At 38.3% G+C, this 17,669-nt stretch overlaps 1 protein-coding gene across 2 annotated transcripts in view; it reads right to left on the bottom strand.

Annotated features, from left to right (window-relative positions):
• Nucleotides 1-17,669, bottom strand: part of CCSER1 (coiled-coil serine rich protein 1) — a 712,792-nt gene that overhangs the window by 534,118 nt on the left and 161,005 nt on the right. The window lies entirely within an intron of this gene.

Raw genomic sequence — 17,669 nt, 5'->3', positions numbered from 1 at the left:
GTAAAAGCTAGTTGTATTGTACAAACCACAGCAGCTTCTTATATTATACTTTCGTCGGACTATACATGCTGCACATAAGCAAGAAAGAGTGTGGTGACTCATGTTTTAAGCAGAAAGTCTCACAGGATTTTAACTGTATAACATATAAAACTATTTTTAAATAGTTTAATATACTATAAAACTATAGAATATTTTATAATGTACACATGCATATATACAGCCAGTAACAGACAGTAAAACAGGAATGACCACCACACCTTGCCAGTGATTTAAAGCCAGAAAGAACCTATTTTATCAGTGCATACATTGGTGCAAGGTTGTGACAGCTGGGAACGCTGAACTGGGACATATATCAATGCAAAACTTGTTTCTGATGCCCCACTAACCTTCCAGCCTCCCCAGGGATGTGCCTCCTCCTTACTGCCTACAGGCGACCTATCTTTTGCAGAGCCTGTTCTCCTCTAGTACAGCTCTGGAGTGAAACTTCACCCATAGCACCGCCACCGAGTGCCAACCCCAAACAATTAACGCGATCAGTACTGTGGCATTTTGCCCTGAGCACTCCAATGGCACTGAGTATGAATCCGGCACACATCTACCAGATGCTGCGTGCCCGACAAGCACCCAGGAGCGAAAGCTTGTGCTTTAAGGCAGCTACAGACTAGATTTAAAGGAAAAGGTCAAAAGCCACTTGGATATTTGTACAAAGGTCTGAAACATGCCAACGGTTTTCTGCTTTCAGAGCAATTTTGAGCCATTCTGACCATGGGCAGATTCTGACAGGAAGAAAATCTTTTTATGGAGTACCAGTAATTACATTTAATACATTGGATGTTCTCCAGCATTGCTTATGCTTGTATGTTTAAATACCACCGACACTGAACTAGCCAGTACTGAAGTGTCACCTCCATTTTTCTTTGGAAGTGTTATTCATGACTTGGTCGCTATCAGACACCAATCCCCAAAACATGATCATACCCAAAGGCAACTTACTACATTGCATATTGACATATGAGTGGGATAAACATGACAAGTTGCCACTTAAAAAAAATAAGGAGGGAAGTATGCAAAACACGGCTAGTAAGAATATAGAAGATAGGAGTTTTATCTCATTGTAAACACTACCAGCGCACCTCAGATCCGTGAGATGCTATTTGGTAGGCACCAAGCAATTCAGTGACAGCATCTCCAATACCTTGTACATGCCAATTAGTATCTTCTCATTACAGCCACCGACTGAAATGGAGTATGTGCAAATGAAAGGTTCAGGTCTAGTTGACTCTTGATTTATAGCAGAATTGTAAAAAGATAGGTTTGTCTAGGGGCAATATTGAATTTCATTACCTGAATTTTAACCTAAAACATCAATTTAAAAAAGGGAGAGTAATGTAAGAAGCAAATAGGTATTTCTCTTTAAAATGAGAGAGTTGTAGTACCCCTTGAAGATTTCATTATTAATTGACAACTTGCACAAGATCACAGGGTAAGATTTTGCCTGGATCACCTACTATCCATCAGAGCAGCTACAAAGAAAGATAAAGCAGTAAAAGAGATGACACTGCTAGCCTCTCACCCCTTACAGAAATTTCACAAGAATGAGCAAAATCCTGAAAGTGCTTTTGTTTAATGACCAGTGCTGTGTGGGTGCTGAATAATCCCCCAGTTTACAGCTGAAGATAAACCCAGTAAGTCTTGCAGTGAGCTGTGCTTGAGGAGTTTATTATCCTCCCATTCTAGACAGAAATATGTTTTGGCATGGCATTGTTAAAGCCACTACAACTCCTCCTTTTTATCTCAAGTCTCTGTGCACACAGCCATAAGTCATTATGGGATAATTAACTAAAATATCATGAAATAGTGACAACACGGCAGCAAGTAATTTTCATCGGCTGGAGTGTGTTCTCCTATTACCTGTGCATAGCTTTCATTCAAGTAATGAGAATGTGCTTGAAAGCAGAACAACAGCGCTCATGTTTAACACTGATGGGGAAGGGCACTGTTCTACTTAAGAAGCCCATCTGGTTTTCCATTCTCCATTTCAAATCTCTCTTAAGCGTAATTTGTTTTCCATACCTTCACTTTTTAGGTACTGTTGGTCTACATTTCAACCAAAAAAAGAAATTTATTGATGTCTATCTACTGTACTCATCATTAATCTGAGTCTCTTAGGAGTCCCAAAATTTTACACACTTTGGAATACCAAACCAATACACTGAGGGATCTTCCCTTCTTTTAACCAGAAGTCCTCTCAAGGGTCCAATTTTATTAGCCAGCAGGAACTTTGAAATTTAGCCTTCCCAAACAAATTGGTAAGGAAAACAGAAAAAAGGAAAATTTTTCGTTATATGAGTCTGTATACATAAATGCCATCAATGTGAACAGCTGCCCCAGGCTCTAACTGTATTTTGGAAGCGAGTGTGCAAATTAGCTCGATGCCTTACTGATCGACTCGGCTCCCTGTACATATATATCCCTGCAGTTTATGGACAAAGGGGAGAACTGGTATTTTTAACCTGTGAGGAATAAGTTTCCATAGCTGCTGACTGCCGCTTTTTCCTCCGTATTTTCTAATCACCAGCTTGGTTAGATTTCCCATTCAATGCTACTGATGGGGCTTAAACATGATGGATTTTACCAAATGTTTTTAACATGTTATTTTAATTCTATTCTTCTTGGGTATCATATAGGAAAGTTTGCAAAATGCCTGATTATGGTCATTCGTTTAGTTGTTCCATTTCCCTAAGACTGTGCTGTGTAAAAAGCAGGTGTTTTTCTTCAGCCTATGAACAAAAAATGTGCCCTTTGCCTACCACTACGTAGTAAGCGAAGTGAAACACGTTAAATCTAATCACCAACAAATATGTAGGGAATAGTACAAGCAAATGTCTCTGCATTTGAAAAATGTCCCCAAAATGCCTTATGTTCCAAGTGCATGTACTGTATAGGATCACTATCAGAGTTCAGCACTTCCTTAACCTTTATTTTCCAGCTACAGCAAAAGATAAATAAGCAGTAACAAAAATTGCCTTATGAAGCTGAACTACCACTATGTTTGTATATATTGTCTTAAGGGCCAAAGTCCAGCTCCCTCGTTTGCACCGGGTAGTATCTTGCTCCGCAAATGAGGGAATAAATTTCTACACAATGTGCATAGGTCTGCCGGGAGTGCACTGGGCAACACAGGTTATTATTTATTTATAATTAGCAATCACTTCATGAGAGGACAGTTGGTGGTGACGCATTACCTCTAATCTGGCCTGTATATTATAAATTACCAGTATCACTTCATTCAATATTTAGGATGGAAAAAAGGACAAAAGTTCTTTTAATTGTTTGTAAAACAAGAAAGTACCAACCCATTATTTTCTGATGCATCTGTTATATTTTCGCAACGGCACACAAAATTCCAGTACATGCTGAATCTAGAGTTTCCTTAGCACATTTGCTGTTGCATTCCTCTAGAATGGTGGGAAAAAACTGTGCAAGGAATCAGCACTGAAGCAAGCAACGAGATAATTTTATAGTAATTGTAGCAATTCCTTTAAATTTAGTAATTCCAATGCAGGTGAGATGGTACTTTTCAGTAATCCCATCTCCTTTATTCCTAATTTAACCATTACATAACCAGTCAATTATTGTAGCGAAATAATACAACGGGAGGAACATCTTTGCTATGTATTACCATTTACAAAATATATTTCTCTTGGTAAAATAAAGACAGTATGTATCAAGTCATATATAGGACAACTCTACAGAAAGAATAAAAACAAACGAACTAACTTCACATAATGGTATTTTAAGAGATCAGTATTGCTTTTCAAAGTTACCTAATTCCTCCCCCAGATTCTTCAGTTTAACTTCAATGAAGTATGCAGTCTGTTTTCTTGCATTGCCAAGTGTTTTAAAAAGTACCTCATATACTTACTCTTAGGAGGGTTGACTTGGACTGATCATAGCCGGTTTAAGCATTCCCAGAACATTATTTATTATCAAAATAAATCTACACATTTGGAGATGAGAAATTTCTTTCTTTTTCTGCTTCTTTCAGGAACAATGGGAATGACTGATTTAACAGTGACTTCAAGTTAGATCAACTAGAGAAAAAATTTTAATTCCCTGAACAGTAGGGCTGGTAGGAAACCTTCAACAGTCACTGAATATAAAGCGTATGTTGGGAGAAAAAAAAGATTTTAAGCTCTAGGGGCATATTCTCCAGTATCTACTGCGAATACTCTGTTAATTGTACACTTTTTTTTTTTTTAATTAGAAAACAGATGAAATCTGGTTATTATCACTCACTGGGGAAAAAAAAAAGTCTCCTTTGATACAAGATAGAAAAGGTGATTTGTTGAAATTAATAGTAAGTACTACACAATCTAGGGAAAATAAAAGGAAAATGTTCATATGCGGTGTATAACAGAAGCATGAGAGAGTCATGACACAGGCAGCTGAGCACAATGAAGTACCCCTGGATTCAAACATGCTGGACACTAATTCTAACAATTAAAAGTATTTGTACTTCTGACTGTTAAGTTTAAAATAATCAACTGTCATTATTAAAGACACAAAACAAGTCTGGAAACAACTGCTTTTTTTTTTTTTTCTTTTTCTTAACCGAAAGCTTCTGCTTTTTTCTGTAAAAAGTTAGGCAATCAACTAGGAGCATGGAAGATGTTAAATACAGGAGACTGAAACATTGGGAGCAATATTTGGATCCAAAGTATCAATCATACTTTTTTATTTATTTATTTATTTATTTTTATTTTTTATTTGCTGGCTTTCTGTAGTATTTTAACTACTCTAGAGCACCCATTCCAGATTCAGGCAACTACATTTCAACACGCTAGATTTCTGCCATAATGAGGCTTAGGAAACGAGCTGAATTCTGAGCTGATCTGAATGAATGACGAGTTGCAATATCCCACTCATATGTGCACTAGTAGGTTCTCTGAATAAAGCAAATAAGGAAGGACAGAGAACTGTTTTATAGGTGAGGCAAAGAGTAGGTCACACAGGCTTTCCTCAAAAAAAAAAAAAAAAAAAAAAAAAAAAAAAAAAGCACAAGAGAGCGAGGTGATACTGCAAATTTCTTTACATACGTTATTCCGGTATTAAGGAGAATGAATGAAGAGCTGAGGGAAGAAAAAGGAACATTTTAAACATGCAACTCAAGCCGTCTTTCCAGGAGCCATTGATACTCGAAATAGTTCATAAGAGAAGATCTTGCAATCTAGTGTATTCATTCTGGCATGTCCAGTAAAAACTGTGGTTAATTTTTGAAATTTGAAGCTTTTGAAGATTTACACTCATTTATTTCTACTGACATTTAGAATTCAGTGAAAAGCTACACAGTTTCAGTATCTCTTGGTAGTCCTGTTCACCAAAAGAATCCTCAACTGTTCATTCTCTCTTTAGTTTTTCCTCATATACTTAGTCTTTTTCAGTTATTGTATTTTAAATTTTATCTATTTCTGAATTTTAACATACATTTTTAAACTATGCTATATCTGAATTAAATTTAAGAATTATTTTTTCTTTTTACTATATTTTAAATTTTCTAAAATAGACCTCTAATTTTTTCCATGGATTTTCTTAGTATTTCTAGGCAATACATGCTTAAGTAGAGAAGTAAACCTCAAAGGTTGGGGATGTTCATTACACAGGCAACAAAAACTTTGGCTGCTTATTCTAATCTCTCAGGTCTCTACTACCAGGCTGAAGATTCTCATAGCGACAACATTTCTCCCTAATTTCACATGTAATCATCATTTCCTCCTAAACAAAAAAGAAAGAAGAGAAAGGCAGGGATATGAAGATGAAGCACTAAGAAACAGTTTGTCACTTACAGTTCCAGATTTCACTCAAGTTAATGAAAACACATTGGGGGGAAATGCCCCAAAAGTAGTCATAAAATTTCAAGACATTCTGGTCTGAATTAAGAAAGATATTTGGGATTTCATGTCATCAATTTTTTGGTTAGTTTTCAGTTCCTATGGTTTACTTGCACTGAGCCAACTTGCAAAGCGTTGGAGAAGTTTCAACACAGTATCAAGATCCTCTAGTTCAAGCAGTAAAAAACTTCAAAGCCGCACTAGTATACCAAGCCATACCGTTACCTTTTCAAATCACCACCGTATTTTCTAGATTCCACAGTCATTTTCTTAGGAAGCTTTATTCACCTTTTATTATTGCATCCTATAAATAGCTGTTTTTTAAAAATCTGTTATCCCTTCCTCACAACGCAAACCTGTTGTCTAGTTTTTTCTGTCCGTTCATCGGGCTCAAGAAATAGCCACTGTTCAGACCCGTCTTTGCTAACTCGAAACATCACATGCACTAAACACTTCAGCAAAACCTAGTGTCCAATTCCACTTCCACAACCTCTTTCTCAGCCCCGGAAACACAACAAAATCTTTGAATTCCGTGTTACGAAACCTTAGAGCCCAAGGAGATTGCTGCTCTCTTTGAAGTCATGCAAAAGGCCAGAGTACTTCGGATGAAAACCATTTATGATCATCTACTTTAAAAAAAAAGCCTAATAGTAAAGAAAATGCCTGATTTTCCTGCTTCTTGATCCTAGACTTGATGAGGACCTTCGTGGAAAAAAAGGTGCGTGGCGGGGAACTAAACGTATCACCATTTTCTTATTAGTTCAATAGTTATTCTAGTGCCTCTTGTCCCTCAGAAACAGCTACATTTCACAACATTGGCCAAAGGAACGCTTAAGAGAATGAGACTATATGCTCACAGTCCCCAAAGGGTTTGCTGTAATAACTCTGCAATAAAACCACAGGCCCAATTCTTAAACACAGCGTAGTCACAATCGGAAATTCTGCAATGGCCCTGTAATTGTCGCTATTACTGGCAAATGAATTACATTCTATCAGCTTCTTAGGCTTTCTGGCTCTTTTGTAGCATTCATAAAGGCTGCACGCACATATCTGCTTTGTGTTATCTACACTGGGACCCAATTGTGAAGGCTATATAACAGCATTATTCAGAAGTCAGGTAATTCTTCTAAAACACTAGCAAGTTCCAGAGTGCACTATTTGCACCCTTGCATTTGTATTCTAAGTTTATTTTTGGCCACTGCAATACTTTGGTAATAGTCATATATGAAATTCAGGCCTACTAACTTGCACTCCATAAGAAATTAAACTAAAAGAAGCAGTTCCTGATGCTTCTTTTAACGCTAATGCCTAATAGAATGGTAATCCTCGGACCTTGGTCATCTAATCATCCTATAAAGGTGATAAATGATGAAAGCACTCATCAATAAAATAATCACCTAGATAATGACAACACTGGTGGCCACTTCTCATTCCTTTTCTGCTCAATACAGTCTCTCTTGAGAAGAAAAAGGTATCACCTTAACTCCTGTTTAGAGTGGCACCTCCCCAAAGCTTACAACGACTTGCGGACTTCCTTAACTAGAAGGGTTGTCTCTCTATTTACTCATCCCTAATGGACTTTACGAATTTGTTGAATTACTTTTATACCTATAGAAATTTTTATCATCCACAACATCCTGCAGAGTTCCAAAGCTGAAATGTATGTTATGTAAAGAAGTATTTCCATTAGTTCATTTTAAACTTGCCACCAACTAGTTTCATTTGACTTTTTTTTTTTTTTTTTTTTTTTAAACTGGAAAAGACAATGCACAATTCTCCCTTCACCCCTCTATTCCATTCATCATTTTACAGACCTCCATTAGATGCTTAGTCAGCCACCTCTTTTGCAGGCTACAGAATCCGAGTTTGTTCTTGCAGAATCTGTTCTGTATCTCTGATCACCCCATTATCCCCCACCAAACTCCAGCAGTAACGGATCACTGTAGCAAAACTGGCAGAAACTATAACTGTATTCACTGACAAATAAGTAGGTTACTTCTTCAGCTGTAAATACTTTACATCTAAAACATTCTGAGTGTAACTATATATATGTAAGTATACCATGCTTGAGGCTGCTTCTAAAATACTTTCTTATTCACAGGGAACTACTTCAAGATGATATTGTTATATTATACATACATACACACACACACGTAGGAACTGAAGCATTAACTTTCAAAGCATAAAACAGAAGCACATTCTACGTCTCATAGGTAGGTATTGCTACCCAATATCAAAAAGCAGTGTTTGGCAAAAGACATGAAGGAGAACTTGTATTTTATTCACCAAGTAGCTCTCCTCTGCATATTCACATACGAAAAGTGATGGCCATGCTTATATTTAACCTACAAAACATCTGTGATTCCTGTTCCTATGAAATCATTGCCTCACAGAACACCATGTCCTTTAACCTAAAGGACAGGGCGATTTCTAGGTACCGCTGCAGCACCATGGACCAAGACATCATTGTGCTAGCTAATTACAGATATACAGACCAAAAGGCAACCTCTGCTCCAAAGGATAAGCAAAGGGATCACAAACAAACCCATGGTGGAGCAGGAAGTTAAAGCCACCTGCCCAAGGTCCCATTAACGTTGATTATGAAGTTGCATTTCTTTTTAAAACCTAGTTTTAACATTATAAAAAGAACCAACTTTTGCTAGTGGTTCTTCACAAAACCTGATTTAATACAATAAATTCTAAGCACTTGCTAAATATGCCTCATTGGGTAATTAATTTAATAGCATTTTAATAATCATCCTGTGATCTTTCAGTAGTAATATCAAATGTTAATTTTAAATCAGTGTACAGCAGGACTCTAACTTGCAGACAAAACTATAGAATACTTCTCAAATGGAGTCTTTAAGTCTCTTTACAAACTGTATCTGAAAACTATTTTGAAAAACTGAAAAAGAATATAATATATCAAATATTATTATATTATATATTAATATTATATATTTCAGAATATTATATATTAAAAAATAAGACTGTTTTGCTGTGATACACTAAGGCGCCTCCAGCTACAATCCATTGATTTCAATGGCAGTAGTCAATGTGCACCTTTGCTGTGCTGCAGCAGAATTTAGTCCTCTCACTTCAAGAAAAAAAATAAGTTATCAGAAAGACTTTGGTTTACGCCAAAGAACACTACTAGTTAAATGAGAATACCAAATATTTATACATCGAACTACTGTGATCATAAAAGCATCTCTACAAGACCTGTTACGCCAAAGAACGTAAACATTGCTACATACAACAAACTATAGCTTTTCACCCTTCTTTGTTTATATCCTAGCAGATAAATGGTACAGAGACATGATCATGAAATAGGATCCCTTATAGGAAGATACCATAATTTAAGAGAGATAATATTGAGAGAAAACATTATTCTTGCTTGGAACTACTAACATTAAGAGTTTAAAATGCAGCCAACTTTCACTAGCTTTTGGCAACACGTTATCAGTCAGAATGACGTCACAGGCTTGTTTCATCACATGGACACCAACAGAAAGCACATGCATAAAGGAGTGAAAGGTTGCAATGAAAGACTAATGACCTGAACCCCAGCAATCATGTCTAATCCTGCCAAATGGCAAGAAGTACCATAATTATAAGGTATGAATACCCATGAGCACAAAAAGCACAGCCTTATTCATTCCTTTTAGGACATAAGGTAATATTCAAGATATAGTTCAAACACAAGCATTAGCATATTCCCAAAGAGGCTTTGAAGGTAATCAGTTAAATTCATTTTCCACAGAAAAGAGTCTAGAACATCTGTAAAATATGTTTAAGTATATATATTCATTTAAAAACTGATACCTTTAAGATAAAGCTACTATGCTAACTTAAGAAAAATGTACAAACGCAAGTAAATGGGAACTTGAATACATGAGAACACAACAGTAACTGAAAAGAAAAGCTAGATTTTCCTAACAATTTGGTGAGTTATTCTAAGTGAACACAAACGTATGGTAACATTTGGCAATAGAATCACTTTTCGTGACAATAATAATCTCAGAGATAAAAAGAGATGAACGTAGTATTCAACATGTTGGAGTTACCAAAACATAATGAATTTGTGCCTATCCACAGAGCTGCTCAGAGACTTCGTGGATAGGCTTATGGGGCAAGCGATTTTCACTCAAACCTCCTCCACTGATAGCATATCCAAAGTTCTTGGCCTATAAACAAGTTTTAACAAAAGTACACTTTCGAATGATACTGGAAAGAGCTATGGGATCTGCTTCTAGAGCCAGCTGAAGAGTATGAGAGGAAGGAACTAAAATTTTAAGTTATTTGCCCAGCCAAAAGGGCAGGACTCACGTATACCACATATACCATCTGAGAACCCTCAAAGCGCCACCTGTCTGCGTATTTCATAATATTAACCCTAAGCATTCAAATAACATGATCCAGGCTTCAGAAGTGACAAATTACTTTAAAAATTCATGATATTACTTTACAACAGAAAATGCCGGTTTATTTCTACTTGACTTTTGGAATTTATGAGCCTTTATGGTGTACTTGCAGCTCTTCTAAACTTTTTCTACTATCAGGAGAGCTAGAAACATACTCAAACATAATGAAAGCTGTGACTGACAAATCTATGACTGCAAAAGCTGGAGCCCTTGGAAAACTCACATGTAATAAAATTTTCCTTAGAAGGACTAGAATTAGCAGCTTTGCACAAAAAAGACATTAAGCTCTAGCTCAAAATGCCCTCCTAGCTTCTGAAAAATTGCTGGTCTGATTGAATCTAAGAGATCTGTGATCTAAATCATGCTCATATGTAGCTGTTTTACAGTGCACTCATGCATTTATAAGGAAGGGCTAGAGTAGGGAGAGAAATAGGCAAATAGGCTTCCTTTCTTAAATCACTCTAATGCCCTTAATTCTCCTCTCACTCTAATGCCCTTAATTCTCCTCTCCCTCCATCCTTCTGACCTCTGTCAAGGCTATGAGCAATAGCTGCCCCTGGCAACTCTCCTGCACTACCAGCTTTCACAAGCTTCTTTTAAAAACTATTTCTGGGGGGTGTCTGCGTGTCTGTGTTTTTCTTTTTTTAAAAGCATCCTTTCCTACGTGAACATAACATAACAATGACAATAATAATAATAAAAAAAAAGATTTTAAGAAAAAGTTTGTGAAAGCTTACCTTGCGAATAAGAATTTTCTACAACTGCTGATGCCTGCTCAGTGCTGCCAGGACAATTTGAAGACTTGGTGAAAGAGGACTAATAGCAGAGAGAAGTCGCACAAAACTATTTCTTTGAGATGCAACTTCTGCCCCTGTCAGAACCGGAGCAGCTTATGAGACATCTAAGTGCCAGCTGGGTTCTAGCTGTGGGCAACAGCACCTTTTCAGAGCCCTCAAGAACATTAACTGAAGCAGCTTGTGGTTTTGTGCACACATTTAAGCTACAAAACACAAATTTCAGCTCCCTCCCCGCCAGCAACCACCGGAGAAACACATGGGGATGACACAGGCCTGGGACATGCCAGTGAGCCCCAGGGGGAGCAGGGCTGGGTGCAGGCTGCCAGCCACCCCCCAACCTGAGCTGAAATGGGGCCCCTGGGCTCACAGGGGGGCCAAGTGAGGCTCCTGAGGGCAATTAAGGCTGTCAGTACCCTCCCGGCCCCACCACCACACCTAGCAGGACTGCTGGCTGTAAGGGATAACTGAAGAAGACAAGGTACTTGCAATAAAAGGACTAAGATCTCTTCAGTAGAAAACGCCTCAGCTAAGGCTCTCCAGAAGCATGAAAGCGAGTGGATTTAGAGGGTGTCCTTTCTGGGATCACACAGAGATGTTTCTGCAGCTTACCAGAGTCGCGTCATGCCAGCTGAGCCCAGTAACTGCCTGTTAGCCTGTGGCAAGCCTGGGACAAGGCGCCCTATCTGACGCCTCAGCGAAGTGGCTGAAGCTAACGCATTTTACCTCCCAGTTGTGAATGGCTGCAAGTTCAGTTGTCTCACATGGAACAACTCAGGAAGCTGTAGTAAACCCGCAGGTAGACCTGAATCTGCAGACCCTAAACGACGCAGACGGCTCTGGGACGCCCTGGTCCTGACGTCAGGCTGAAGGAGGGCAGGAGGCGGCGCCGGGCTGCCTGCAGGCTCACCCTGTGGCAGCGCCCTGGGTTTCAGGCAGCAGCCACGCTCGCAGCCGGCACTGCTCTTGGTGGCGGGGAGAACCACAATTCACAGCGCTGTGCTCCTGTAACATATCAGCATATCCAAGACACACTTCTCTGCGTAGTTCTAATTGCAAAATAAAAACCAGCCCTGGCTGATGGAAGTAGTAAGGAGAGAAAAGCCAAAACCTCTGTTTTTCCATAAGAATGCAAAAAGTGTAATTGAAAGTACCATTTCTAGATGGAAGCATAAAGCCAGCCCCCGGCAATTTTGATGAGGTACCAGAAACAGTTCAACCCTGAAAGAAACAGAAAAATTCCTAACAGTGATTTTTCCCAGCCATATGAACAGGCTGCCTCAAAGTTCCCTTTTCAGCCAAAAAAGAAAGATAGTTTTAGTTCTATTTCGTGATCATGTTTGGGTTTGAGTTTCTACCTGAGCTATGTGATACCTTCAAGGAAATCAGCAGAGGAACAGAAGTGCCTGTGACACTGGCATCTTCACAGAAGGAATATAGAAAGACCTGCAGGGCATTTCTGTAAGCGCAACACAAGCCCCTGACAACAACAGCTTAACAACAACATCTCAACAATATTTAACGACAATATCTTCTACTGTCATCTACCACAAGTAAAATTGTCAGAACTCAATAGCAAGTCTTTTCAGGTGCATAGTCTCTTGGCCTCTAATATTAGTCTTGGCCTAGCTAAAAAAAGACTGACAGGCAAGCAAAATTGATTCATTGTTGTTTGTATGGAACAGTTATAATCACAGCAAATTAATGTAAGCAATTGATACATAAATAAACCTCCAAAAGCAAAGTTTTCCAAGAAAGTTTTTAAATAAAAATGCAGTGTCATCTCTTCCTCCTTGCAATTTCTAACAAAAACAACTCACTGGGAAAACAATATGAGATATTTTTGGTTTGTAAGAGGAATAGTACAAGGCTGTTTGCCCTTCCGTAATAAACATACTGGCACCTGCTAGCAGGAACACCAGGTATAACTGCAAATGGAGCTGTATGTCTCCTCAGACACTGAATGACAGGCTTTTTCAACTTCAGTGACAAGCAGCTCAGCGAGCAATCCCTAAAGCAGTGTATGTGTCACATTTGTATATTGTCACAGCTCTTCCAAACCCCTTCATTCTTTTGCGTAAGTCACTCCCATAGTGTGTATTAGACATTTGCATCAGACACTGAAATGATTAGAGGAGCCGTGAAGAAAATGCTGTCTCTTTTTTTCAAGAAAAGACTCTTCCACATTTATAATAAAGCACAAACAATATATTTCACTCTTTTGCCCACTCTAAGGTGGGTGGGCTGTATTTTTTATTTATTTATTTAGCTCTTGAGGGAGTTTTTGTGCAGTGATTAAAAGTGCCCCAACCCCAGAACCTTGGTTAGTTAATAATTTCAATATTGGCACATCTCCCTGGAGAAACTTCAAGATCACTGTGTACGTAACTGGTATTGAGTTTTTGTTTTGTTTTTCTTAGAACTAAAATCATCAAAATTGTACAAAACCACAGGTTTTTGATATTATTTAATAAATATACAACAACGTATACCAAATAAAAGCGCTCTCTTCAGAAAATAAAAATAAAAGCTTATTGGGGAAAGTCAACTCCATATTATGCTTTGAACTATGTCTGGAGCAGTAGCAGGCCTCTCTCGGGCTAAACTGCAGCCCGGCATCTGCACTTGCACAGAACAGTGCAGGAAAGCCAAGTCAACTCTCATGTCTCCGCAAGCACCTGGCAATCTTGCATTCAGGCACATGTAAGCAAAGAGCTAAGGCTCATCTCATCCCAGCAGTGCAACCTCAAAGCAGTGGAGAAATACAGCTTAACTCACAGTCTCAGTAACCAATATACCAGCAGCAACTGGAACAGGAGGGCAGGATCATGATTATCTATTGGTACACCTCTGAACCAAGAGGAAAAATGGAGAGACTTAACAGCAGGTTAAATCATGGAATGAGACAGAATACACCATACCCCATAACACAGGCACCTACAGTCACCACTTAAACCTATGTGCCACAGAAGAACACTTGTACATTCACAGGACTGGGCAACGAAGCATCCTCACTGATATGCTGTGACAGCCAGCAAGAGATGGATTCTAAAAGGCAGCCAGAATATGAATTTCCTAGGCTGTTTATATAGCTTTTCAAGCAATGCCAGGGAAATAAATACATGAGTTAGCTAGGTGATAAGAAAGGTCAGTGGCAGTTGTGGAAAGAGAACATTGAAGTCTTCCATGCCAAGAAGAAACCTGTGAAGCAGAATACAACTGCTCGTCCACGTGCCATGGCAGCACTTTCAGAATTCTGTCCATTAATATACTTCGTGCATTTTGCTATACTTAGTGTTTCTCAGGTAGAAGTTACCAGATTTCCAGGCCAAATGAAACTATTACGGTCATCTGATCTGACATGTGGTACAGTACAGGCTGTGGTTCTTCTAAAAGCATAGCAATAATTTACTATTCCCTGTCTTACCCTGTTGCAAAACCTTGGTGGAAATCACTGCTATGTCAGATTAGTAAGTGATCTGCTGAGTTCTCCCAACAAATAGGTCAAAATAACAGCATAATTTTTCCAGTTGATTTTCAGAACTATAGAATGACAGCCATATATCTATGCAGGATATACAGCATATGTCAAACAACACATGCATCTTTCCAAAAAGCAATAAAGTAATTGATTACATTTATACATTTTCACACTTCTTTAAAGATCTTAAATATTAAAAAAATACAGGTTGAAATCTAAGTAAGTTTTGAGGTAGATTTATTTTCCTTCAAAGATAAATACACTGAAACACAAATAGATTACCACATGGTTGGCAGAAAGGGTCACGGTCAAAATGATAAGACGGGCTTAGCAGTCTAGAACAGCAAATAGGCTGGCTGGTTCTAACAAAAACGTCTGAATATGGGCAAACGCAACACCCCTAGAAACAAAGGATGCAGACTATCACTACATTTCAGAAATGCAGTTTTGATTCACAGGAAACCAGGAACTCAGTATGCTGCCTCTGCAAAAATCCCAAATGCAAATCTCAGTTGTGCAAACATGGAATTGGTGAAGTCAGGCGCAACTCATTTACCTTCTCACCTTATCAAACAGGCAACTGAAGGGTAAGTTCATTACGGTGTATGCAATCCTGCATGGGAAAAAGCTCCGGGGGCAGGGGGACCTCCTTGAGTACACAGAGAAAGATTTAACAAAAGAGTCAAAATTGTGGCGTTAACAGCTATTTAGCTATTGGAAAAACTTACCATAAAATTGCTAGATGTACGTCTTTATATATGTTTAAAATTAAGACGAATGACTTTCTGAAAGATGTATGTTAGGTAAGTATATATTATAAGGTTCATTAGCAGCAGAACTAAGCAAAGGATAATTGCTTTGATATTTAGGAGACCAGACGATGAACTGAGGACCTCATCTACTTGTAAAAGTCACAGAAGCTAGTTGCTCAAGGTCACAGTCCAAGGGTGGAGTTATGGCTGTTCCAGATATCCTGACCTGTAAACTAGTGTTTCTAATTATATGACCAGTCTTGGCAAGTGAACTAACATCAGAATGTTTGAGATATTTTGGAAGCTTCCTACTGTTTTCCTTAAAAAAGTTATTTAAATCATTTTCCTCTTCCTGTAATTTTCAAGTCTGATTGTGACATTGCTGCCCTACAGAGCTCAATGGAGCAAAAGAAGAATCAGATCATTTACCAGCAAATTAGAAATAAAAATACTTGGCTTTAATTTCTCAAAAAAAATAAAATATTTTCCTACTGCACAGGTCACATCTCCTCAACATGCAAATGTCTTTTAGCTGGCCATTTGCTAGGCGTCTATAAGTCAATGTCTGAAATACTCCAGATGCTTCAGAGCAGGCTACCACCATAGGACAATGAAGCATCATGTAGATATACTGGTCCCAGAAGCAAAATAGCCACAGCGCAGCAATCTCTGCCCAAGTCTGTACTGGATATGCTCTATGCTCTTGTTAAGCATCAGAAATCATATCAGTTAGAAGTATTTCAAAATTCCTAACATGAATCAACACCAAACTACAAAGAAAGTCAGTTGTTCCTCCTCTTTTTTTGCATAATGCATAAATTTCTTAACAGAAATCAATGCTACAAACATCAGAGTCTGTTTAGATTCTGCCAGTCATAACGACAACAAGAATAAATAAATAAGCCACTTTTATTGGCAAGAGACTATTTGGAGACTAGATAATAAGAAAATGCACACTTGCACATTATGCCTCTACCTTGATTAGGCACCTTTCCCCTGTTTCTGACTCTAAAAAGGAAAGAGTGCCATGTAGTGGCCAGGCAGATTTACTACACCTTTTAAGCTGAATGCAATACTGTACACTAGCAATATTTGTAAGACAATTACAAATGCTGAGCAATGGCTCCGTTATTAATATTGTTGTTGTTCTTGTTACTGGATCAAATACAATAAATGTTTTTGGAGGAGAAGGATGGTGTTGTATTTAAAGCATGACAGGGAACCTGAACTTAATCCTTTTGTGCTTCATCTTCCCTGCTGCGAAAGAACTGTATGTCCTTTCTCCAGCAGATGATAATCTGGACTATAAATTTTATGAATACAAAACAGGATACAGTAAAATTCTGTAGGTGTCAGCAGAAAGATAACTGGAAAATCTGTTCCATGGAAGAAGTCATTATGCTATAAAACAGCAGAAAATGCACAGTAAATAGGAGTAAAGCACATATTACTGATTTTCACAGGATAACTCTCCAGCTGAAGATAAAAGTGAATGGCCAAATTCACCTGAAGCTGTCTTTAGAATCATCACACTTGAGATTTCTGAGCCCAAGGTGAACTGGCTAAACAGAAGGAAAAAGATGAAAGCTCAATTCTCAGATTGCACCATTTGTCAAAGGAGATGAAGTGTGTTCATGAATATGGAAGACTGGATGTGCATCTGTGAACAGAGCAGAATCTGGCCTAATGACTATTTAAATAACAAGAACATATTTACAGTCCCACGTTCCACTCTCCCTTGGGAAATCTTGGATCTTTACTTTGGATGTCATGACAGAGCCATGCTAGGAACTGTTCAAGTAAAATAGATTCTTTTGAAAACTAGCACAGTGAAAACAGGTCAGATTTCTGGAGGTATCTAAAAACAAAGACAAACCACTTCTTTCTAAATCACAGTGATTTTGGAGCTACCTTTTATCTGCCAATAAATACCAGAGAATCTGGCCATATATAAAATTGGCTGTATCCATCAACGTCCACCACTTGTGTCCTTGCCACTAGAGTGGCACATACAGCCACATAAAAAAATCCAGGTTCTAGAGAAATGGTAACCTACATAGTGAAGCTGGACAAATTAGCTCCCGGGTTTCTAAAACACAGCATGTAACTACTCCTCTTTTCAAAAAGAACAACGTTTCAAGTATCTCAGCCTTCTCTGGCATGGCTCCATTTTCATCCAAATGTCAAGAGCTGTAACCTCCACAACCTAATTTAAAACCAGAGCATTCATTGGAAGGAGTCCCACTAACTTCAAGAGGGCTCTAGACACAAGGCGCAAAGGTTATCCTTGTCTCTTCAAAGGGAGGGTGACTAATGTGATCTCTTGC

This window comes from Dromaius novaehollandiae, chromosome 4 (assembly GCF_036370855.1).
Source record: "Dromaius novaehollandiae isolate bDroNov1 chromosome 4, bDroNov1.hap1, whole genome shotgun sequence".
Taxonomy (NCBI): Eukaryota; Metazoa; Chordata; class Aves; order Casuariiformes; family Dromaiidae; genus Dromaius; species Dromaius novaehollandiae.
Note: the sequence above shows the minus strand (reverse complement) of the source record. Positions and strands in the feature narration are given on the sequence as shown.